This window comes from Alligator sinensis, unplaced genomic scaffold (assembly GCF_000455745.1).
Source record: "Alligator sinensis unplaced genomic scaffold, ASM45574v1 scaffold207_1, whole genome shotgun sequence".
Classification (NCBI taxonomy): domain Eukaryota; kingdom Metazoa; phylum Chordata; order Crocodylia; family Alligatoridae; genus Alligator; species Alligator sinensis.
Window position 1 is genome coordinate 1,226 of NW_005842112.1, and position 26,593 is coordinate 27,818.

The 26,593-nt window shown below is 45.4% G+C and overlaps 1 long non-coding RNA gene and 1 other non-coding gene across 2 annotated transcripts in view; one reads left to right on the top strand and one right to left on the bottom strand.

The window, feature by feature from the left end:
* Window positions 1-1,385: 1,385 nt before the first annotated feature.
* Window positions 1,386-26,593, bottom strand: part of LOC112550446 — a 33,077-nt gene continuing 7,869 nt past the window's right edge. Inside the window, exon 3 of the long non-coding RNA XR_003094299.1 lies at window positions 1,386-1,583. This is a non-coding gene — a long non-coding RNA (uncharacterized LOC112550446). The remainder of the gene's footprint in view (window positions 1,584-26,593) is intronic.
* LOC112550449 lies at window positions 19,182-19,259 on the top strand. The gene has a single exon (XR_003094300.1). It is a non-coding gene; the product is annotated as a small nucleolar RNA SNORA17 (small nucleolar RNA).

A 26,593-nucleotide genomic window follows, 5' to 3' on the forward strand; every position in this document is an offset into this window, starting at 1 on the left:
CTTCTCAGTATAAACCTGCACGGTGCAGAGAGAACGTTTAGACTGGTTCAAGTCTTGGCTCAGTTAATAAACAACGGTGCATAGGGGCTGCCTAGATCCTTATTTTTTCACACACACATGAAAAAAACCAAACCTAAAAACAAGCCCGTGGTTTGACACAATACAGTGCTCTCTCTGGCAAAGGCCAGAAGAATCCAGCAGGGGAACAGTGGGGTAGGACTCAGATACATCAGCACAGTTCTGGGCTCATACCATGCCCGTCTCTTCCCCTAGCACCGCACTGACACGGTTTAAGAGAACATGCAGGATGGGCTGCATGCACAGGCACCTTCTCATTGTGGTTCTCGAGACTATTCTCAGTGCTTGTGGGCCATTACTTTGTTGTAATGGGGTTGCCATCAGGAGTGACTTCCTACAGGCTCTCGGGAATAGTAGTGGTAATCTCAGGACTGTTTCCCAACTCATTACAGGACCTGACTGTGAACATGGCTGCTTCCTGGCAAAGGGAAGTTCAGGGAAACAGGACATCCCCTTATGCTCAGGCATCTGCTTTCTGTGTTGCAAGTAACAGGAGGTTGTGATTGCATGTGTGAGAGAGAGAGACTACCATTGGGATGCTACTGCCACTCCCTGGAAAGCGGGGCTGGTTGTGGGCAAAATGTTGGCTCTTCCCTCTTCAACTCTCTCAAAACTAAAGAGTGTGGCTTACTTCCTTCCATAGAGGGAGAACAAGTTGGACTGAATACATTTTCACTGCAGACCTAGCTCAGGTGAACGGCAGCTGGAACTGAGGATTTGCCCAGGTGCAAACATCCCCACTGCAAAATCCTACCTGTGTCCTCATGTCCGCACTCTGCCACGTGTGGCCAGGGGCACGTGCCATGCTTCTTCACCTGGAGACACTCTAGAAAGCTTTCCCGGTCAACTGCAGATGAACCTGTCTGTCCTTCAGGGGGAATTGTGGGGAGCCATTGGAGGACTATCAGTACTTGAGCAATTTTCCCTGCATTCTCATTGCAAAGTTCCAGTTTGAGTTACAGCGGATCCATATCTGACATGCACATAGCAATGCCACACTTGCAATGGAAATGAAGCTACTTCCGGGGAATAAATAAACAGCACCTACTCTGCAATAAACTCAGAAGCTTTTGGGAAGTGCATCCAAGTGAGAGACTGCAGAGGTACCATGAGGTAAAGCAGAACATGGCAATAGCAAAATCATAACCCCAGATTGAGCAGGAAAGTGCCATGAGGCAGCAAAGACGACAGGCCTATTGATTTTTATGACATATCTGAAAGGTAAGCCTCAGGGTTTCTCAGCATCACCCAGGACACCAGCTAGATTGATTCAGAGGAAAAAATGACACCATCAATGCCACCAAAAACCTAATAATAATTTATTATCTGTCTTCTCCCACACTGTTGAAACGTGCCCATAGTTACCACTCCTGCTAATACCTGCAGGTGCCAGCTCCTTTCTTCTCTGTTGTGCAGTTCCTCTCGGTGAGTTAGTGATGTGCATCTCCGGACATTTCCTAAGTACAATCCTGAAGAGGCGCAAGCAAGATCAAGTCTTAACTGCCCTTAAAAAGAAAGAAAGAGAGAAATACCCCTTAATGACCAATTCATCTGAGATTTAGCTTGGCCTCTCCTTTATGTTGGGATTGATTGTGGATCATAACTCTTCATGCAAGTGGGGAACGTGCAAAAACATCCAGGAAGAGTTTGTTTGAATACCAGAGACAATGTTTTTTTCTCTTCAGAAGCAGATAATTTGGTGCCTCATTTTCTTCCCTGCAAATCCTAACCTGAATCCCTTTAAATAACTCTTAGATCTAGTGTTTTATCTAATTATGGAAGGATTTCAATTGTGTTTGCAGGCCTTGCTTGAACTAGCCTGAAGTAGGAGACTCATGTATATCCATAGGGGAGAGTCACCATTAATAAGGCTGTACCTACCAAGACTTGCCATGGAGTGGTTTCAGTGATCCCACCCGCTTTTCCCTCTGGAAACCACAGTGTGGTCAATTATGATTCCCTAGCAGCAACCACTATAAATTTACAGGGAATCATTCATTCCTTTTAAAATGCAGCTTGAAAGAGAGAGAAATGTAGCTATTAACCTTGTCACCAAGGCTCAGAAGAAAAACTGTGGCTCTGAGGGGAAAGAAAACTCTCTCCAAACTTGAAGCGATGAGGCCTACCCCTCGACTGGATCATTACTTTGCTACATGATGATGGACGATGAGACCTTTAGGAGCGTCCTCATGAAGCAAGCCCTGCTCTTCATTCCCAGTCCGTGCAAGCCAAAGCTAGGAAATGAAGAAATGTGGCTACCTTGGAATGGCCTTGAATGCATCAACTAAGCACTGCCGAGAGAGAGCAACACTTAAGCACTTGACCTTTGTCACTTAGGAGCTTGACCTCGCAGTTCCATGCATCTAAGTACCATGTAATTATAATGAGCATTTATAGACGTGCTCCGGGAGGTGGGGGGCCCTTTAATTAGCGAGGTGCGCTAATTAAAAGCGCCCGAGCGTCACATGTATCAGCGTCCTCACGCTGAAAAAACAGCAGCAGGGCACTTTGAACTTAAGCTTGTTCTATGAGCTGTAGTTCAAAGCGCCCCGCTGCCATTTTTCAGCACGGGGACGCTGATACATGTGACATTGGAGCGTGCTCATTTCCATGCTGATGCATTGGATTTACAGAGCATCGGCGCAGCCTCCCTGAATGTTTGCAGGTGCTCAATGTTTTTATCTCCTCATCCCTCTTCTGAGGGAGTGATATGCTGCTCAGCCCTGTTATATAGAGGACAAACTGCATCCCAGAGAATAGGGTCCTCAAGGTTTTAGGATGGCCACGGTCACACAGGAAGTCTCATGCATAGAAAGGACCCGGGAAGCTCTGGGGTCAGTGGTTTCAAGGCAGCCCCCGTAAACCACCTAAGTTTCAAGGTTTCAAGGCATCCCTACAAACCACCTAAGTAGCCTAACGAGTGAGCACACAGGAAGCCAGACAGGTGATTGCCCACACCATGCCTGCATGCTGTCTAAACAAAATGTTTCACCAAGCTGGGTTTGGTTTCAACAAGCTGGTATTTTTTAAATAAAAATGATGGTGTCAGGATCCTGTTCCTGACAAGCTCTGCTCCCTGGACAAGAAGTATCAGAAGTACCACAAAAAGATAAATTTCCTACAAGGCAGGAAAAGCAAGAAAAGTAAAATTCCCTTCCCCGCTATTTCCACTTGGTGTTTAATTGTAATTGGGAAGTGTTAGGTGGGAACCGTGCACCGTTGAGCTTTCACATTAAACAGTTCTTTTCTAGAAAGAAAACTAGCGTAGGAAAGAAGAGGATGCTTTTCTGTTTGGGAGAAAAAGGCAGAGACACACACATCATTGCCCTCTGTGCTGGGAACATTTGTCTTTCTCCCATTCTCTCTTTTTATGTTTTCCATAATACAAGGAGCGTGGCCGTTATGTAAAATGCTCACAAGCAGATTCTGGTCCCCATCACCGCAGTACAATCCTTTTTTGCTGTACCTCTTTGTCTCTTCTCATCTCCACCTCTTCAGCTGGCATTGGCCTCCATGCTTCCTTCACATGCTCAGCTTTATTGACAACAGCTCTGCCACTAAACCTCAGCTCTTGTGGAGGTCTCTTACTCCTCCCCAGTTATTATTTGCTAACTCTCCATATATACAAGATACATTATTTTGGGGGCATATTGTGCCACCTCGCACAACCTCTATGAGAAGGCTGGGTTACAGATGTAAACATTCATAAAAAGCACCAGCAGAAAAGAGCCAATGGAGAAACAATGGGTCTGTTTAAAAGAAATTAAATAAAAAAGTCTATATTGAGAGTACTGATAAGTACTTGGATAGCTACGGGCAAAGGCCGAGCTGGAGTTGTCTTTGTTGTGCCATGCAAACCTCTGCCTCTTAACTCACATCAGGAAACCATTTCCTATGCAAAACCCATTCTCAGTACGGCAAGTTTATGTTGAACTGCATGCGTCCCCGCTCCTGCAGTTGGGTCAACACCCTAGAGAGAAACTAAAGTATTTCTGAAGCAGAAACAGCAGCCTATCAGTAATTCTCCAGACCTTGTGCACAACTGGATAGCTCCCTACGATTGGGAGAAAACTAGAACCTGAATGCGTGCCCTAATTCAAGCTGTTTGGGCGTTGCTAATCTCTCCTTCATGAAGCAATTCCTCCTAAACACCCGGATCCACCTTTCCTAATGTAGGACATAATAACTATATCTGGTGCCTGCCAGACATCTATGTGCTAGGAGCAAGATGGAAGTTCATCCAAAGGTGCACACTGCCTGCTATACACGCAGAGGGCAATTACAGGCAAACTCTAGGTCACGCAATATAACATAAGCAGAGCCCACCCACCATTACCAAGGAGGTTTACAAAGACTGCCAGGCAACCTGTCTGAAGTAAATGAGGGACTGCAAGATCCACCTTGCTTCTTTGGGGCAAAATGTACAGAGGGCAATGGCTATCCACCAGAGGGAAGGTGGAAACCCAAGTTATTTTCTACTCAGGACAAAACCCAAACAAATAGGGTCTGGCCTGCTTATAATTCTTTCAGGGTATGGGACCTTAGCCATTTTTTTACTTGACTACCAAAGGGTCAACATATATACCAGTGTTCAAGTACTTGAGAGCTGAAAATTCCTGACAGCCACCATAGCCAGTGTGCAAAGCCCATGGACACCTTGAACGTACGCCCAGGGCCGGCCAGGTCAGCCCCGCTGTGGGTCACTCCAGCTGACCTCGCTGGCAGAGGGCACACTGAGCTGCAGCCCATCTCCACGGGCCCCCAGGCTCCTGTGGGGATGGCTACTCCTCACTGCTTACCCCAGAGGCTAAATCCTCATTGGAGCCAGGAGCACTGACTCTATACCCCTCTGCCAGTGAGGGCAAGTCAATCCTTGTCTTGCACTTAACAGATCTGTTTTCCCCTGTTTAAGTGCCAACACACAAAGCGTCATCACTGCCATGTTGCTGTTTGTTCTCAAAGGACCTAAATCCAGAGGAACAAACTCCCTCATTATTCTTCCTACTGTTGGACCACACATGGGCAGGTCTGGAGGTGCTGAAGCTTCTTGGCCGTGGCCCAGGCATCTAAACTTCCTCCCTTTATGCATCCTATCCTCATGTCTCAGGCTTTCTGTTCATAGTTAAGGGCTAAGCAAACGGGATTTCCTTTACTCCTGTGGCGGACAGCTTTGCACAATGAATTCAGTGAGAAACGTTGGCAGCCCTCGAATTTCTGATCAGTGCGGTAACCTGTTCTCCGTTTGCTATTCGTATCACATTCAGTTTGCCAGGAGCTGCCTTGCCAAGCTGCTTTGCTTGTTTGCCTCCATTCCAGGTCAGCTATGTTAATTGATTTGTTCCACAGCAGCAGACATATAGGTATCTGTTCTTGCTAGCTAGGTTCATTATGGTGCCCCATCAGTATAAATTCCTCTCTGCGTACTGCAGGCAAACTAAAGCTTTGAGAGAAATGGACTGAGTTCAAACACTCCTAGAAGCTCCAGATGCAGGCACAGAGCTTTTCTAGGGCTGCCGTCCTTTGCAACAGATTTCTTGGACAGTTTTGGTAGCTGTTGTGGATCTTAGCACTTTATCTTTCTCAAAGAAGAATGTCTCCAATCACTGAAAAGCAGAAAAATAATTAAAAATGCTGAACAAAAGCACTCCACTTTTCCTATGGTCTCTCCTTCAAAGTTTGTAGTGTAGCAATATAATAGAGGGTGTGTGTAGATGGGTAGGTGGCTGAGAAAGAGTCAGACTCAGCGTATTTTGCTGGAGGAGTCTACTGCAGAGACCAGAAGCATTTTCTATTTCCCTTGGGGCTGCAGACCCATGGCCCAGCCAAGGGCAGCTCCTCAGACAAATGCCTACCCTGGGTCACTGTCCTACCACAAAGTAGTAAGCCTAGTCTCTTGTATCCCTAGCAGGTCCTTTGTGGGAAACACTGGACACCCATCAGAGAGGCTCCCCCAACTCAGAGGACCTTTGGAGGAAGGGGAGACTTGCAGTGGCAGTGTGTCCACTTGCAGGGATACGGAGTGAACAGTGTGGGACACCAAATACAACCTTGATGTTTAGCTTGACCTTTGCCAGTTTATCGGTCAGAAGGTTGCAACCCAAGCAAAAGGTGCCCTGGGAATGAAGGCACTGGAAAAAAAGGGAGAATCAAAAAGGCTGAGGAGCAAGCAGAACATAAGACATGGTCCTGCTGCCTTCCATAGACCCACCATCTTGCTCTCACATGAATTCATCCCAGGTCTAAGTTAAGCATAGTTGGTGGGAGAGGGAAGGTGCAACAGGATTTAACCTCACTGGAGGGGAAGGACAAGACAGCAGGGATGAAAGCAGAAGGGGGTTTATTAACTAGAACTCAACGCATTCGCATTTTTCAAGCGATAGGAAAGAGGAAGGACAACAGAGTTCCCCGAGAACTACCAAGCCAGAAAACAGTCATGAGAAGTGGAGCAGCAGCTGGGAAGAATCATTGGATAATATGTTTTATTTTAAGTGGATACAAGTTTGTATTTCAAAAGTCGGAAGATGAAGCCAGGTATCCTGGAAGATATTTAAATGCCACACTCAACTGCATATCCCTGTTTGCCTTTCCAGCCATTAGGAATGGTGTTGCTTTTACTAATGTCTTCCATATGTGCTTTCAAGACACTGTTATTAGCAATAATCCTTTATTCAATCACCTCTCTCTCGCTGGAAAACATTGCACACAGGAGTGCAATGTGCACCTCAAAATACATGCCCTTTGGGGACCAAAGCACGCTTCATTAGCCTGCACGCACTCATCCTTGAACTGCATACACAAATAGACACTCTGGCACACATGAGTTAAGGGCAACTCAGGTCTGGTCTATACTACAAAGTTTTCCTAGAAAGGCTATTAGGTGGTGAGAAAAGATTGCAGTCCCTTACTAACCTAGCTATGACAGCAGTACTGCTAGTATGGATGTAGCTATGCTGACAATAGGGGGCATTTTTTTATGTCATTCAAAACATTTGTGGGGAGAAGAGAGGGGAGTAAGTATGCCAGTAGAAGGACTCATATTGGCATGTGCTACTTGGTACATAGCGGGCTCTGGTGATGCAGATAACCTGCTCAACTATAGCATGAGAGGCACTGCTGTGTGGACAAGCCCTCAGATTCACAGCTCATAGTGGCCTACTAGAAAACCTACTGAAACAGAAAAAATATACTGCATCGCTGCAAAGACAAGCAATCAGTCAGAAACACTACACTCCTAGTCCCCAGACACAATCAAGTCCCAGCTGTAATCCTCTGTGTCAAGGGTTCACAGCTGTTCAGCGTAGCGGCTTTAATAGCAATTCACACTTCTGTTTAAATTCATCATCATAATTGTAGAGCCGTCTGAAAGGACGCCAGGTATATTTTACTAGAGGAGAGAGCAAGTTGCTCCTGCTTCCTCCAATACAAACAGATTCATTACTTCTTTTTGAGATGGGCTGAGTCTCCGTTTGACACGTGATATTCTGGATGTCATGCATGAATTAAAAAAGATGCTGGGAACTAGTGCTACATGTCCCCCCCTTTTCCCTTATACCAGAAACATCAGACATCACTCAACAGCAAATAAGATACAAGATGCAATGAGTAATGCTCTGAATGCCACCAGCACATCTATGCACTTAGGAGCACCCCCATGAAGCAAGCCCTTCATTCCCAGTCCATGCAAGCCAAAGCTAGGAAATGAAGAAATGTGGCTACCTCAGAAAGGCCTCAAATGCATCAAATAAGCACTGCCGAGAGAGCGCAACACTTAAGCACTTGACCTTTGTCACTTAGGAGCTTGACCTTTGTCTCCTTACATTGTCTTCTAGGTGTGAGCTGACCTGGACAGAGTGGGGGCAAATGCACGGGCATGCTTCATGGCAGTGAGCCAGGACACTGCACAGAGGTGGCATAAACATGTCTTCCTGGGGAGTTTTCTTCCTTTATTGCACAAATCACAGCAGTTTCTTGCTCTTCTGTTGGAAATCCTGGGCACTGGGACAGCTTTTTTTCCCCACTTGTAAATACATGTAGGGTTGGCAAAATGTGCCAAATGGAGACCCTTGTGGACTAGGATCCTTTTTATCTACAGCACCTACATGGCACAGGCAGCCCCTGGAGTCCACGTGACGTCTTGTCTCGCAAGAGAGAGACAAAAGCAGAAAGAGAGAGCATGTGGAGGTGGGGGGCAGAGCACACCAGACTTCCAGCGAGAGCAAGATGGAAACAAATGGTCTAGCTAATTGAGAGAGAAGCCAGGTGAGTGAGGCTATGACGGACCCATAGGGAATACCGACTGCACACAGAGGATAAATTCAGTGCTCCCGTAAGACAGGAACAAGGAGATTTTCAGTGAAACGTACTGGCCAGCAATCCAACAATTAAATCCCCCTCTTTTTTTTCTTTTAAAGAGCAATACATAATCAGCTGGTAGAAGTCACTGGCAGAAGATATCATCAAGGCCAAGTAGGATTCAAGGGACAGAGACCGACAGATCACTGTAGCTAATGAGAATGCTGGTAGGAGTATTAGATAGGGTTAAGAACAAATTTAGAAGGGATATAAAACTTAATGCTACAAGAGAAAAAGCCACTTCTCACAGCTAAGGGCTAGGACCCACTTCTCCCAAAGGGAGTTGGCTTCATATTTCTCCAGTATAGGCTTTCTTGCCCTGTCACCTAAAGCAATTGGCCTTGGTCACTGTTCTTGACAGGTGCAGACTAGAAGGACCACCGAGTCAGTACTTCCATCAACAATGTACTTCAGTCACAGTCAAGAGAGATGAAATTTCAAATAACCTGTGTGCGTGCTGAATCACTAGTCTTTGCTGCACTTGCCAGCAGGGATGTTACTTCGTTAGTTGTGACGGTGCTTTTCTTGCAATATAGACATTTAAGACATTCAGTCTGCACTGACCTGGCTCAGATTTTAACTGGCACCCTCAGTGAGAGGTTCTAAATCCCATCATCACTATCCTCAGAAACAAAATCATTTTGATCCTGGAAAAAAAAAAGGGGAATACATTTGTTAGGGAGCTTATGATACTTGTAAGTCCCGTCGACGTGAACAGAAGGTATGTACGTGTTGCAACAGATGTGGAGTGGCTCTGTCATAACCCACAAATACAGCGCATTCTGCTTGTCCAGCTGTTGTAAAAGGGTTTGATCTATAGTGGGTGAAGGGTGTCTTGGCGTAAGAGACCTGGCATCTATTTTCTGCCCACGGCACCATGTATTTTTTTCTCACTGTATATTTTAACAATGCTATTACAATCACACCAGTTGCACAACAATGTAACAGGTACTAGTCATCGTATTAGGCTAGCATTTTAGCCATTATTACAACATGTCTTTGCTGCACAGTTAGGCAGGCCTCTAACCATGTATTTATTTAGCTTTAAACACAAAAATCAATGTATGCAGCCAAAAACCATTGCATACATAGCCACCCACAGCACTCTAGGATTTAATAAGGAGTGACACTCTCACCCTAAATCCATCCACTTAGCACTTGCTGAACTGCAGGTAAAATTTGTAATGGCATTTAAAGTGCTCAAAATTAATGCCCAGTTATCTGCCATCCTTTTGAAGCAGATTGCTTGTTTCTTTATATCATTCCTGTTACAAAGGTTGAAGGTTTTCATTAAGAAAAAAAAACCAACTTTAGACAAACACCACACTGTCTGCAAGTCCTTTATTACCTCTCTAATCAGAGCGAGTAATTGTTGAACAACAGTTGAAGAAACTTCAACATGACCCGAGCAGAATTTTGAAAAACGCACGATGTACAGTGATACGATTTACAGCCGGTGGACGGCTGACGGGGAGCAGATTTTGCTCCTGGTCAGGCGTCTACATGAGCTACGGTGCTGTTACTAATGCTGAGTAAATTTTCTATTTGCATTTGCAGGTAGCAAATTTGCTCAGTATTAGGGAGGGACATGCATGCTTACTTCACAGTAAATTACGGTAATGCGAAGTTAAGTATCTCATATAGATGTGCTCAAAAAAGGTGAGTGGTAAAAGACCTTCCAACTAGATGGCGGGAGGTCCCCACCCCTAGATGGAGGGAGGTCTCCACTCCATCTCCCAGCCCAAGCTCTGCAGTCATGGGGCTCAGGCTGGGAGACCCTTATCTCAGGTCTCCCAGTCTGAACCCTGCAACCACAGAGCTCAGGCTGGGAGATAAGCATCTCCCAGCAGTGGCCCCGCAGTTGAGGAGCCAGTGCTGGGAGCTTCCTATTGCCAGGGGGGTTGCAGAGCTTATTCCTCCACCAGCTCTGTAAGCTTGTTCCCCACCCGCCCAGTTCCCCAGCTTGCAGATCCTGTTGCAGCTGATCCAGTGCTGCTGTGGGCTCTCCTGTTCCTCCCACTACGGCTTGCTGAGGAGCGGGCAGCATGGGGCTGCACACATGCTCTGTGATAATGGGACACAGATGCCATTTCAATGACAACTTTATCTCATCTGTACAGTTGTTGCTGTCTACTGGATAAATCAATGCACTCTGCACACCCATCCCTGGCCCCGGCCCACACAGGGACCCCTGCACCTCAAAAGGGCTCCACAGATCTAGAGAGCTCTGGTGAATAGATACGGTTGAACCTCACTTTCTCCTTCCTTCCACATTGAGTTTACAAGAGGAAGGGCTTTTCTGTGTGCTATCTATGGGGAGTGATCCCCAGTGTACTGAAAAGTGTTCAGATCCCTCCTCACTCCTCCCATTTGTTTCAATGGATTTTTTCCTTGGAAGAAAGACTTACAGTCCAGTTTTAACGTTAGTATCAAATGCCTTTGTTCTAACCGTGGTGACCCCCCAAGACTCTGGTCCAAGAACATATACTCTTTCGGTTGCTTAATATACATCACAAGAAGTTCAAAGTGACCCAGAAAAAAGGGAGAGAGAGAGAGCTGAGACAGCAGAGCCAACTGTACGAAGTGTATTCAAATTAAATATAGAAGCAGATTCAGAGCGGTACTCTGAAGCATATTTAGTTGACTCTCCACAATGAGATGCTTAACCAGCGCCCTGTCCAAACCAAGCCTGTCTATCAGTCTTGTAACTGGTTCATTAAGTTCTTGTTGCATAAATTACTTTACTAACTTACTGGGTGACCTTGACATTTGAAGACAAAAAAAAAGTGTGAAACCTGATGACTCTTGATTTCTGCTGGGACCTTCTTTGATCGGAGGTTTCTTTCTTTGCTACAGGATATTTGGAGGAAGGATCTATAACTTGGTTTTCTTAAATTGCAAGACGTGATTAGAAAAGCACTCTTGCTGCCTGCAGCATTGAAAAATTAAACTGCTATGACTGAAAATTCAAAGAAAGAGATCAATTTTCTTCAGCGCTAACTGCTATTTAATGTCCAATAACTTCATTGTGAAACTTCACCTTGAGATGCAACACAAAGTAAAAGGATTTGTACAAAACCGGTGAATGTTAGATCAGAAAGAGTAATGTGGCGCCAATATATTGTAGGTCGTGCACAGAAAGAGGTTAATTTCAGCTCATGAACAGATTCTGAACTTCTTGAACGCCATCATTATTTGAAATTTTTTGTGAATTTCTTCATGAATTTTTTCCCCAGTTGAAGAGCTCCTAACATTTATTCCAAATGTTCTATGTTTTTAAGTTCTGGTGGCATATATTAGTGCCAGGCCCCTCCAGCCCTGCCATGTGCCCCTGAGGCTACCGGGGGGAGCTCCAGCCTCCGGCTCCAGCTGCCAGTACTTGGTAGTCACGTTTGAAGCCAGCATCCCGGCCTCAGGCCATTCCCCCACAGGTCTGCAGCAACCGCAGTGGGTGGCAGGCTCGTCCTGGGGCGATGGTAGCTGGTGCGGCTGGTTCCTCTTCTGGATGCCCAAGTCCACAGCCAGTGTCCCATTGTGGTGCCACTCATGATACCTCCAGCTCCATGCCTGCATGGAGCCGGGGCAAGTGGTGGGCCTGGACCCAGGCAGGTGGCAGTGGATGCGGGGTTGGGGCTGAACCAGGGGCTCCTACGGGGGGTTGGCTATGCACGGGTACCCAGGGACCATGGTAAATCAGGCTAGGTAGGCTCAGGCCCTGCAACCCCATGCACTCCCCTGGTGCTGGCGGGCTGCTGGGTGCTGGCCACAAGCAGCTTGCCTCCCCTGCCCCCTTCCCAGGGCAGGACAGGCTAGGCTGATGGCAGCATCTGCTGCTGGAGCTCCAAACCCTGCTCCTCTCTCTTCCTGCAGGCCAACCGCTCTGCTACACTGCCGCCCAGCCCACGGTGCTCGGGCTCAGGGCACACAGGGCTCCCGGACAACTGGGGCATGGAGCCAGCTGTGCCCCACTCCCTGCTGGGGGACTGTCCAGGGAGGCACCCTGGGGTCGGCCCCCCCATGCCATCACTGCACCCTGAGCATGACCCTGCTACATGTGCACCGGGTGGTGCCAGATGAGGGGTGCCCGAGCCACTACGCCCTGCTGCTGATGATCCTCTTGGTGCCCCGAGCACACCTGCACTCCTCGTTTGGGACCCTGAGCTATGGCAGTGTGGGGGCAAGCCTGGGCTGGTCCGCAACCACCACGGCCTCTTGGAGGGCTATCTGTAGCAGTGATACAAGTCCCTGCCCCCAACTACGAAGGAGGACACTGCCACTGACGTCAAACCCTCCCCATGTGAGAGGCCATGCCCGCCCAGCTGCAGGGACATGGGCTGCTGAAAAAGTTTTGAACTGTGTCCCGCCTCTCTGTATGCAGGGTGGGGGACCCAGGGCCAGGGGAGTGTGGGCAGGCCAGGCAGGGAAGGGGGGCAGGGGCTGGGAGAGTGTTCCCCAGTGCGGGACTTACCGTGTGCTGGGGCTGGCGGATCGGTGTGGGCCTCCCTGTTGCAACGGTGTCTGGCTGTGCCCGGTGTCCATGGCAAGCCATGCTAATTAAAAGCACCCACCCATCATGTGTATCAGTGGCACAGTGTGCCTCCGTGCTGAGATAATGGCAGTGGTGTCAGCCTAAGGACTTTGAGGGAGGGGTCATATTATTTTTATTACTTAGATTTCAACATCTATGCTTCTTTTACACAGGTTCTTATATGGCCTTCATTGCCAAGTAACCCTACTGACCCTGAATGCCAGCCCACTCTGCTTTTGCGGTGGGAAAGCTCTCCTTGAGTATTTATGAGTATGTTGGCATTGATCCACCACGCACAAGACTGGAGTGGTTTCAGGCGCAGGCCTGCTCTTCATTGTGATGTTTGTTGGAAGTACTGTCTGAGGAGCCATTAAATGATGCAGCAGTGTTTCCTCATCTAAGCAATCTGTCAAGCACACAAAAGAAGTGGACGACATGTGTCAACAGCAAAGGGGAAATATTGCCATTAAGAGGTTTCCTGAAATTGTTTGGGAAGCATTGCTTAAGAACTTCATCAGTAAAATACATACATCACACACAGAATTCTATAATATTTTTATATATAAATACTAATGGCATTGTATTACTCATACGTACATGTGTGGGAAATATAGATTATATCAATTTAATATACTATCAACATGGAACATGTATACTTCTGTACACACACATGAAACTTATTGAACTATTGATTCAATGATTTAAATCCTCTTGGCACTGAAAAAAGAGCCAACCAGACACATACTAGAGAAACATTAGGAATTTTGTTTTTATTTTTGTTTAAACATGTCACTCCTGCGATTGAAAATTCATAGACTTACCAAGCTTTAACAAAATATCCTTGATTTGTGTGCTGTATTACCTTTACCTTTAAATAAATTAAGATGACTCTGAACATCTGTGGATCGCAATGAATCAGTACATCCTGAAAGACCTTCCCAGTGTAAAGACATTGTGAGTAAATTAAAGTAATGCAATACAATTTTCTCCATGGTCCAAGTGAAATACCAATGGTCTAATGGATCATGTATTGCCAATATAAATGGTGCTGACAAGGGAAACATGGGAGTGTCACATTAGCATATTCAAGGAGAGATTTATTTCTTTTGCAGAGTTACTTAGTGGGGAAAAGGTTCTTGGAAAGCTTAGGCGTCTACAGGCCAGAATGAGCAGCTCAGAGGCAAAACAGGCAGCATTCTGGGTAGCGGCTACTTTCAAACCTCTTCATCCAACATCTCAAAACCCCCATATCCAGACTACTACACTACTGCTATTTTTCTGCATCCTGGTAGGTCTGTCTCTACCCTGAACAACATGAATGGCTGCAAAACTCACTGGAAGCACTAAGGGTGAGATTTCCAAAAGCACCTAGGAACATGGCTCTCAGTAGCCATTACAAATAAATAGGAATTAAGTGCATGACTCCACAAAGGCTTCTTGGATAGTCTCATCTTTAGAAACTGTCATTTAGGGAGCCATGGAAGAGCAAGACCAAGTAGATTAAACCAAGGTCAAACAGCAATCACCCTGGCAAGGTCTGCATGGCAGACAACAGCATACTGGCATCTGAAGTGATGACTTCAGTGGATTCCTGTTCCCTGTGACAGGAGCTTGAGTTACAGAACTGGCAGTCTGTCCTTGCAATGGCCTAATATTCCTGTAAAGAAGAAAAAAGGTGCTAAATAAAACAGCAAAAATCCGGGCAAAGAAAAGCCAGCGGTGGACAGTGAAAAAAGTGGACTTTGCAGTATCTACTATCATAAATTATAGGACTAGTGGTCTGATCTTCTACAGAGGACAATAATAAAAAAAGGTTTTAATTGCACAGCTTCATTTCAGCAAACAAACTGCATTAGTGCAAGCAGGGAATGTTTCCTGTCTAAACATTTCTGTCTCGTGAGCAAATAAGCTACAAAGGCATTTCTGATTATTTCTACCGATAGTCCCCATTTGTACATTACGGACAAGATTACTGACTGGAGCAAACAGAAGTTGTTTTTATATCTCATTTGGGTAACTACAAGAAAGACTAACAGCAGTGTAGCATGACTGGCGACTTGCCCAGTCAGACCTTTCCTGGTAGATGACTCATTTCTTTTTTCACCTTTCAGTACACCCTTTTTATGAATGTGTCAAATATGCAAAGAAGCCAACTGCAGTTTTGAAGAAGAACAAGAAGTTATCAGAAAGGAGAGACGGGGACAGTAAAAAGTAGCTTATTAAAATTGGGCATCAATCCCTTTTTGTGCTTGCTGATTCTTCTGCGTATTTTCTATTTTACTGTTGAGACATCTTACCATTGGGACACCTAGCCCATTGCAGGACGCTAAGAAGAAAAGTGTCTTTGTTTGTTTTCCTCAAAGGACTATAAAAGCACATTTCAAATTATTGAAATTTCTCATGAAACAGCATTTTGAGTTTGGACCAGCTCTTCCCGAAACGTCCCACAACTATCAGAAGAGCTAGAGCTGATCATATTAACCCTGGAAAAATCATTTCCTACGGTTCTTGTGCATACAAGCAAACTTCCAGACCTTTTTCTACCACCAGGTTCATGCCTTAGCAGTAGAGACACAGTCACCTTCTGGAATGGACTTAACTACCATAAGAGTTGGACAAAAATCTCTCTTCTTGGAGGGCTAATCGTAGACTTTTGGCACAGAGCTCAGGTTTCCAAGCTGCTTTTCTGTGGGCTTGAGCTGCTCCTTAACACCATACTGGAAGAACATCACTGGCCCTGGAGGAGATCTTTACCATAAATCCCTTTTGAGATCCCTTAAACCAGGTTAATTTTAGTGTGCATTTCGCTGCAGAGCCTGATACTTTATCACATCATTTACCTTCGCTGCTCCTGTCTGCACGTTTGACAATACATTTCCACACCTCCTCACCATGAAGGTCACATACTCCATCAGGTTGATTATTTCATCAGGGTAGTTGCTTGCCATTATTACTGATGTCTCAACCTTTTTACTGACTGCTTTTCAATAACTCCAATTTCATTGTTTCCCCCCGGGCTAACAATGGATGTTATTCTCTCTTTCCGTTCTCATACACTACTGCAGGTTAAATATTTCCCCCAGCTCAGCCAGGCCATACATCATTGCACCTAAAGTTATCAACTGTATTAGATCCTGCACTTGATCCTCTGAATGCTACTTTAACATATGCTCTCCCGTATATTAGTCTTTGTCACTTTTAATCAATCAGAATTACAAAAATGATAACTTAGCTTTCAACCATTGCTACGGGTAAAATTTGCTCCTGAGCAGAATGCAGACACTTATCAGCCCTGAGCAGGACTTGAAGTCATGTACAGCCATCCAAAAAAGATGCATTTCACCTCAAAAAGTTAAAAAATGCTATTTTCCAGCTAAAAAAATAATGGTGGCAAGGGAGGATTTTCCAAAGAAATCTAGCTTAGGGAATGTAAGGACAGAGCATGCAACAGAGTGAAGCTGCACCTCTCAGAGAGATAAACAGGCAGCTCCTATTGAACAATATTGGCACCATATGATTCAAGCCACAGTGCTAATCAGAGTTTGCCTTTGCACCTGTTCTCTCTTGCTAATAGACAGACCCAAGCCCTACTCAACACCAACCTCTCCCCACTTGCCAAATTCAACAACATCTTTCCTTCCAATAAAGTCACGCCACAGCTTTCAGCCCCTTGTCTCATCAGATTTGCCTGCAATTTAACAAGCTAGTTTCCAACATAAAAAATAAGCTATAATTAATGTGCATTTGGAGCAGCTCCAGAGCCTTTCAGCTTGTAGCTAATAAGGCTGATGTTGAAAAAAATAAATCCTTGTCTTCACCATCAGTCGGTGGCACTTTAAGCTGGAAGGCATGGCTGTCTGATGAGTACAGTGCTTAGCTAACCAGTGACCTTTCTTTTAATCACTGTTGCCAGCCTGACACCAAGACAGCACTTCTAAACCTAGGAGCAAATGCTTGCCTGTCAAGTACTGTGAGGGACCATAGAACTGCTATGGCCATGCAACACAGTGGATCAAACAATATCACATGCACACACGCCCTAGGGCAGCAATTAGGTGGTATAAGTAGCTTAGAGGTGTCCTCCTAAGTAGAAAACGGACAGAGAGGGATGTCGTGACACAAGCCATTTCATAACCTACTCTACCTAACTGCTGGGCGTAGGCACACATGGGATGGGAGCAAGCGGGATTTGTTTCCCAAAAGCAGGGAGTGATCCTGCAGCCCCAGGCCAGAGCTCGGAGCTCTTCAGTCTCAGGTGCTGAACTCATGCTTCAGCTGGTAGTCCCCAGAGTTAGTCGAGAAGGCAGCTGCCTTGCAAACATGATGCAGAAATTTTACTGCACATGTGCAAAGAATAATTTCCCGTGATTGATTATTCAACCAAATCAAAATAGATTTTCACGTGGGCGATGAGTTCACTCCCCAACTTTAAGGCTTTCTCCCTCTTAGAATTTATCTTGCATCTTCACATCACAGCTGTGCTAGTCCTCTGCAAAACAAAGGTTGGAAGTATTGTCTACCATTGGCAAGCTGCCTATATTATTCTCCATCTCAGAGAGTCTTTTTTTTTCCTTGGGAAAGTTTCAACAAAAAAATCAATGTAGCCTACGGCACAACTAAAACAGCAAATCTCAGCCCCACAAGTTTTCAAATTATAAATATCTGAAAGCAGAAGGCTAGAGAAGCATTTCTACTAGTTCTAAATGCTGTCCATTTCTCTGTCATTAGGTGTCAAATGAGTGATTAGAGTTGTGTAAGAAATGGAGTTGAGATCTAGGAAGCTTTTGGTAGGAAAAATTGAAACAACAGAATTTTGTAACTGAAAATTTGAAAAAACTATTGGATTCGGCCATTCAGAATGTCCTGTCGCAACATCTGATGAAGTGAACTTGGGTTCATGAAAGCTTGTACTTTATGTATATGCATTTTATTTAGTCTGTAAAGGTGCATATCTACTAGGGTTGTGCAAAGCTTAAGGTGCTGATTCGATTCGGAGGAGATTTGGCCGGATTCGGTGGCCGAATCTCCGAATCTGAATCGAATCAGGGGACCAACTAAAAGGTCCAAATTGAACTGAAGCTCTCCGAATCTATTCGGAAAAAGATTTGGAAAGCTTTGGTGATTCAGGCAGTCCCCACCCACTGCAGCAGGGACCTGGACTTGAAGCTGGTAGGTAGGGGCAATGAAGGTGGGGCTGGAGGAGCAGGGAGGGGACCATGGCGGGACCCCTGCCAGGCCCCATCCCCAACCTGCTCCCCCAGCCCCTCCCATGGCTGCCCCACCCACCCCGCAAGTGGGGGATGGGCCTGTGTGATTCGGAGATTCAGCTGATTCAGCAGCAGCTGAATCTCTGAATCATGTTTGGCTGAATCAATTTGGGACAGTGATTTGTATCACTGAATTGAATCACTGTCCTCTGAATCAGCCGAATCCGAAGCGAATACTAGCTGCTTTGCACAGGCCTAATATCTACCCTCCCTTCACAAATCTACCTCCATTGAAAACATTTAATTTAAAAAGAGTTATTATGAATTGACTTTCAAAATGAATAGTAGTTTTGAATTGAAAGTTAATTTTGAATTTAAAGAAGGTCAACCATTAATTATTTTAATAATTTTAAACATGTTTTTACTTTTTTTTTTGCTCCTCTTGACCTGCTGCTCACAAACAGGGAAGAATTGGTGGGGAATGTAATAGTGGATGGCAACTTGGGTAGCAGTGACCATGAGATGATTGAGTTCTGGATCCTGAGAAAGGGAAGGAGGGAGAGCAGCAGAGTCAGGACACTGGACTTCAGAAAAATCAGACTTCAGCTCACTCAGGAACATGGGCAGAATCCCCTGGGAAGCTAGTCTGAGGGGGAGAGGAGTCCAGGAGAGCTGAGTGTACTTTAAAGAAGTCTTACTGAGAGTGCAGGAACAAACCATCCTGATGTGCAGGAAGACTAGCAAGTATGGCAAGAGACCTCCTTGGCTTAGCAGGGAACTCTTCAGTTAACTAAGTCACAAAAAGGAAGTTTATAAGAAGTGGAAACTTGGACAAATAAATAGGGAGGAGTATAACAGCACTGCTCGGGCTTGCAGGGATGAAGTTAGGAAAGCCAAGGCACAACTGGAGTTGCAGCTAGCAAGGGATGGGATGGGTAACAAGAAGGGTTTCTACAAGTATGCTGATAGCAAGAGGAGGATCAGGGAAAGTGTGGGCTTACTGAATGGGGAGGCAACCTTGTGACAGAGGGTGCAGAAAAGGCTGAAGTGCCTTTTTTGCCTCAGTCTTCACAGGCAAGGTCAGTTCCCAGACTACTGCCCCAGGCAGCACATTTTGGGGAGGAGGTGAGCAGCCAACAGTGGCAAAAGAATGGGTTAGGAATGCACCCGAGGGTGCTGAGGGAGTTGGCTGATGAGATTGCAGAGCCATTGGCCATCATCTTTGCAAACTCATGGTGATCAGAAGTCCTGTATGATTGGAAAAGGGAAATATAGTGCCCATATTTAAGAAAGGGAAGAAGGAAGGTCCAGGAAACTACAGCCAAGTCAGCCTCACCTCAGTTCCTGAAAAAATCATGGAGCAGATCCTCCATCCTCTATTTCTAAGCATGTGGAGGAGAAGATGATCAGCAGGGATCCTGGTTTTCTCCGATTTAAAAAAATCCCCAATTTTTGGTTTAAGAAAAACCACCCCTAAATCCACATTTGTCCATTATTAAAATGAAACACCACTATATATGTATGTATATATTAGTAGCGTTTCAATTAAATCACAGAAAAATGTGGATTTGGGGTTACTTTTTTTAAACCGAAAATTGGGTATTTTTTTTAAATCAGAGAAAACCAGGATCCCTGGTGATTAGGAACAGTCAGCATGGATTCACCAAGGGCAAGTCACACCTGACCAACCTGACTGCCTTCTATGATGAGGTGGCTGACTCTGTGGATATGGGGAGATCAGTGGATGTCATATATCTTGAATTAGCAAAGATTTTGATACGGTCGCCCACAACACTCTTGCAGGCAAGCTAAGGAAGTACAAGCTGGATGAATGGACTATAAGGTGGATAGAAAACTGGCTGAAGCAATGGGCTTAGAGGGTAGTAGTCAATGGCTCAATGTCTACTTGGCAGTCAGTATCAAGTGGAATGCCGCAGGGTCAGTCCTGGGGCCATTTCTGTTCAATTTGTTCATCAATGACCTGAAAGATGGCATAGAGTGCACCCTCAGCAAGTTTTCAGATGACACCAAGCTGGGAGGAGTAGTAGATATGCTCATGGGTAGGGCTAGGATTCAGAGTGACCTAGACAAATTGGACAGTTGGGTCAAATGACATCTCATGACGTTCAACAAGGACAAGTGCAGAGTCCTGCACTTAGGACGGTACAATCCCATGCAGTGGTACAGGCTGGGGGCTGACTGGGTGGGCAGCATTTCTGCAGAAAAGGACCTGGGGGTTACAGTGGACAATAAGCTGAATATAAGCCAACAGTGTGCCCTTGTTGTCAAGAAGGCTAATGGCAGCCTGGGTTACATTAGTAGGGGTCTTGCCAGCAGGTCAAGGGAAGTGATCATTCCTCTCTATTCAGCACTGGTGAGGCCACATCTGGAGTACTGGGTCCAGTTTTGGGGCCTCCACTACAGAAAGGATGTGGACAAATTGAAGTCCAGTGGAGGCTGAAAAAAATGATGAAGGAGCTGGGGGACATGACTTCTGAGGAGAGGCTGAGGGAACTGGGCTTATGTAGTCTAGAGAAGAGGAGACTGAAGGGGGATTAATAGCAGTCTTCAACTACCTGAAGTGGGGTTTGAAAAAGGATGGAGCTGGGCTGTTCTCAGTGGCGGCAGATGACAGAACAAGGACCAACAGTTTCAAGTTGCAGCAAAGGAAGTTTAGGTTAGATATTAGGAAAAAAATTCTCACTAGGAGGGTAGTAAAACACTGGACTAGGTTACCTAGAGAGGTTGTGGAGACCCAGCTAGACAAAGCCTTGGCTGGGATGATCTAGTTGGGGGCGGTCCTCCTTTGAGCAGGGGGTTGGACTAGATGTGACCTCCTGAGGTCCCTTCCAACCCTCATTTTCTATGATTCTATCATTCTAATTTTCAATATTGGAAGAAATTGCAATGTGACGTTTGCTCATAAAAACTTTGGTTTTGACAACTTGCCATTTCCCACCAGAAACATTCTGCATAATACATTATTAATTCCCCTGATCCTTCAAGTGTTAATAAGCCCAATAGAGAAGTCATGAAACTCATCTGCAGTTTGAAACAATTAAACAGCCTTCAGTGAAAATGGATCCACTTATCTTTTACTGCACTTCATTCATTTTTCCCTTAGTGAACAGCAGACCATTTGGAAATGAACACAGCTTGTTAGGGGAAAAAGACAAAATTCCTATGAAATTATCAAACATGTTGCTCATTAGCATGCCATTATTATTCTTGGGGAAGAAAAACTCTAGTTTAATTGACTTCCCTGCAAAATTAATGGTTAGACAGATGGCATTAAGAAACATCTGACTTTTATTGTTATATTAAATGGGGCACTGATGTCTAAAAAAACCCACACTACGAAGAGGTCTGAAGATCCCCAACTTAAACTAGGCCAAAGTATTGTTTGCATCTGTTGTTGGGTGGCACCTTATTTCAGCTCAGAGGTTCTGGGTGCTCTACTGGGCACTGGGAGAGGGCCAGGTGATTAAACTGCATCTTGCTCATAGGGGCAAAAGACTCTTTTGAAGCAGGGCAGCCACTGTTGCTGGTCACTAGGCAGTTATTGGAGGGGATGGTCATTATTAGTCCTCAATGACCTCAGTGGGTTCAACCTTGCCATCAGAGGAAATGAGGCAATAAGGTAGCAGGCCCTGCTAAGACATCTGCACTCAATGCTGCAGAGTGGCCAAGACGTTGAAGTGCTAGGTACACAGATGGACAGACACGACCTTCAAAAAATAAGGAGGGTGAGTTCTGGGGGAGCAGACATGCAGAGACACAGCTGCGCCAACAATATCAGGCTTATGACCAATTTTTCAAACTGGTTGTATTGTGATTTGGGGTGGGGGGTGGGGGAGGGAGAGGAGGTGGGAGGAGGCTGAAAGCAGGATCTGGTAAAAAAAAATGGATGTTTAAAAACTCACCACCTACATGCTTTGCTTTGTCAATGAAGCGTTGCAGCAACAACTGGGTTTTTATCCTTGACTTGTGACTTTATTTAATAATGAAACACTGTACAGTAATAATACTTAGGAATGATTACAATGGCTAATGGCTTGCCAGTGCAAATGGCTTTATTGTTCATCTGAAAAGTAACTAATTATTTCAAGAGCCGCAATTAGAAGCTTTAAGGGACACGAGTTTTGATTGCTTTTATTTTTTTTCATAAGAGAGAAAGAGAGAAAGATATTTTACCACAAAGGTTAAGGGATTCTTATTAAAAAGCCTGCTTTTCGATCAGCCATGGGCTGAGAGATTAATATCCTCTCTGTCTGATATTTTCAGATGCTCTTTAAAATGATGGGTGTGCTTGGGGCAGATGGTGTGGGAGGCCTCTTTCAGAGACAGCACATTAACTATAATCCCCTGCCCCGGGGCTCACGCACCATAGTAGGAACTGCCTGACCAACCTCCACCACCACACGACTGACATTGGACTCATCAGTCTGGTTAGCCACCAGCCTGCAGCAGCCGGGGGTGCCAGGCTTCAACAGAGCATGGCAGTTCATTTCTGGACTGGTATGGCCTCCCTCACCTGTGCGTCCTGGCATTGGCGGGTTGGGGCAAACAGCTCATACACCTTCATGGATGTGGCCTTCCTTGTGCAGGAGTTCTGGACCCGCTGCTTACTCTGTTGATGGATGGATGCCACTGTGCACTCAACCATGTCCTGCACCAGAACTGCTGGTCCCTTTCTGCAGCATGTAACAGCTGCTTCCACGCTGCCAGGTCAGCTCCAACATGAATTATGTCTATCCCATGAGCGGGAGCAGCAGGCAGGGTGTACGCCAGAGCCCTGGTCTCAGCAGCAAGAGCAGGCTGTTAACATGATCCATCGCTGGTCACTGGCTCTCTGATTGCTTTCCCCATTCCAAACCCAGCGGTGCCTCTGGCCGTAACACTGGCAAGGAAGTCTTTATATTGTCACTTGGATGGGGTCTCTCCCTATAAGTGGTAGCAATGACAAAACACATCAGAAGCACCATCTGTTCCTCTTGGCATGTCAGCTGTACAATCCAGAGTACATGTCTGTAGCTTTAAGTATATTCGCACTCTTACGTTTCATTGCACTCCTGGTGCACACGTGCTGGAAGGTGTAGCACAGTCATCTGCAACAGAGCTTATTTTCACTGCAGCATTGTCCAGGACCAGGTCCCAGTGAATCCAGCCTACTACTAAGCTCTACTAGCAGGGGTAAGTTGGTAGGACTGAACTAACCCTGTCACATGTTCTCATCCCTCATCTCCTGCTCCCATCTCCATAGTGCCCAGCTCTGACAGAGGGCAAGTGTTTTGAAAGGCTGCGGAGCTGACTTCTTCAGCCCCTTCTGCACCAGAGCTAAGCACCATTTAGGGAGAAGTGGGGTGAGAAGGAAAAGGAAAAGTCTGGTCCACTTCTCCAGACCTTCCCCACAACTTGTTATGAATACTAACTCATGGGATGAAATTACCACATGGCTGTTGTTGCACTGGTTAATGAAGTCTAAATTTCATAATGATATAAATCCTCAACGAGACCCATTCGATGACAGGCAGACAAAAAGAAGAGCAGGATAATTATTATCCATCCCCATAAATTAGTGTTAACCTTTATATAGCAGCACGCATTTACGCAGCACTTTATGAGGATACATTAAGGCGCTGCAGATTCTCTACCTCATTCGCACACCTAATCGAACACACCCATCACTGCCTCTGGATCCTCAAAGCAGAACCCTAACCCTAGAACCCCACTGGACCTTTCTCTAGTTCCAGATCTGGTCCTGGATACCTGAGAAATGCATGGCTGGAGTAGGATTGGAAGTACCCCCCCTTCCTCCAATGAAAAGAAACATAAGCCCAATAATGACCTCATCTACAAGGGCAGCGTTTCTTCAGGGGCTCTGCTTAGATCGTCAAACCAGTTGGTGCCCAAATAGACCTGCATGGTTGGTCGTACCAATATGAAACTTCCCTGCTTTTTAACTAGACAAGAATACATTGAACAAATTGAAAAACCCTGTGTAACAAAGAGAGGGGCTGAATGATCCAAACAATGGTACCCAAGCTGGAGGCCACTGTTAGTCTATAAAAGGCCATGGTTTGCAGTCTATGGATTGAACCCCCTTGCCAAAAAAAAGAAAAAATATATCTAGAAACCATTGGTCTACAGGACTCCTCATTTTTACTATGAGAGAGGCCACCAAACTGTTACCAAACTTATGGCAGTCTTTCAAGTCACTAAGGGTTTATTTTAAGATAAAACATGTTTGCTGCATATGCAAATGAGAGCTGTGAGGCCTTAAATGCAATCTTATACAGCATCACTGACCATAGTTCCCCAGTCTTACAGATATAGAGTCCTCACGCTTTGCTACTACAGCACATGTGCACACACACACATGCACATCCAAATGCTTTTGCGCTTGTGAAGGGCTGGTGAAAGGTATGAGACTGGCAGATCTGGAACCAAGTCCTGTATGCAAGTGCATAACAGGTGCCAGAGTCAATATCATGGATTCTATCCAAGTGCCCTTTATAATCTGGTCTGTAGTGCAAAGCACTGTAATCTGATAAGAGTTCATGAATCTCTCCTGAATTGGAAACTAGATTATAAAACTCAATTCATTTTCAGAGGAAGACAGTCTTTGTCCTCTCAGAAGTCAACTTCTAGAAGAGGACATTGCTATTTCTGGAGGCAAGTAAATGTGCAGGCACAGATGTAGCATAAAAAAAATCTTTTCTCTCATGCCTACTCTGTCAACTCTGTATATAATTTGGTACATTAGGCATCTTACTGATTGGGCCTATAACTGAATATCAAATAATGACAATATATAAATGTGAAAGCTACTATAATGCCTATTTGAAACGTGCCTCTTCACCACTACAGTCTCCATTTAATGGATATTATGTTGGCATCTGTGTAAATGTGACTCTACCAATTCTATTGACATCCAACCAGTATAATTCTAGGAATCTTCAGGAAAGATATCAGATGGTTTTACAACATTTACCAGGTATTATTGAGCATGTGTAGATGAAACGAGAGGCATGTGTGCACAACACTTTAAAGCAAGTTAAATGCTTTTGCACCACTTTAATGGCGTTGGTGTTTGCACGAGTTGGTGGTGTATTGTGCATTAATTCCAGCTACTGTAGCACATTCGATGGCATAATATGCCTTAAATGACTTTGGGGTGCAGCAGACTAAAATACCTCCGAGGAGTTTTAGTTTACTGCCCTACAGCCATGGAGCGAAGCACTGGGCTCCGTGCGGCTCAGGGGCTGTGCAGACAGCCCGTGCAGGCAGCCTGGCAGCAGCCCGGGAAGGCAGGCTCCACCAAAGAAAAAGAAAAAAAGCGATGCGCCTGACCTTTTTTCTTTTTTTTTCCCTCTGGAGCCTACCTGCCTACATGAGCTGTACAGGGACCTGGTCCTTTTCTCCATGGCTGCGGTGCCCCCTGGGACTGCCCAAGCCGGGTGCCTGTGGACAGGTGCCCACTGCTGCCACAGAGGGAAGCACCAGCCTCCCCCCTCCGCCCCCAAACAGCCCAGGGACCACTCCGCCTGCCGGCAGTTCACCCTCCCCTCCTTGCCGCCAGAGAGGCAGGCAAGACATGGGTGTACATGACATGGGGGTTTACTTCACCCTAAATTGAAGTGGTGTTTTTAAAAACCCACCACTTCAATTTAGGGCAAAGTAAACCCCCATTTTGTCTACACACATCCATTGTAAGCTAAGGAAAGAAAACAAGAGAATTAGCACTCTTCACAGAACTACTATGTCAGACATGAAGAAAAGAGAAACCTGGTGGCCTGTCAGACATTGACATCCAACAGCAGGGAACTCTGGGAACTTCAGTGGCTGAAAGGTGACACAAATCATCCACTCTAGAGAAAGGAGAAGGTTCTGTACATCACCGTCCAGGCTGACATTTTCACTCATAAAGTGCAATATTCACCTGCCAAGAGCAGAGTGAGAAGTCTGAGCGACGAACAGAAAATCTGCAGCAGAAACTTTTGCAAGAAAATATCCAAGTCATGCCCAGTTGGTTGTTATGCATCACATCAATCAAAGATGCATGAGATATAGAAAAGATCCCATTCCATCTCTGAGAAAAAGAAGTACTACCTTGGTGAATATGTGGTTGGCACTTGCTGAAAAGATGCAAAATAGCTAGGAAGATGCCTAAACTGCAATGCCTAAAAGGACAAAGGTGAATTAGAATGAGTTAGGATTCGTTTACTTCTGCAAGTCAGAGCACCTTGCCACCTGCTAATAGTGATACGTTTTGAGCAGTTGCTTCCTCCTACAGTGCAGTCTAGTTGATTTCATACCTACAGAGAGTACAATATTACAATTTTACTTGGGCATAATATTTTCCTTCAGGAGTTCACTGAATAATATGTACTATCTGACTTACTCTTCCCCAGTGGGAGGATTAAGT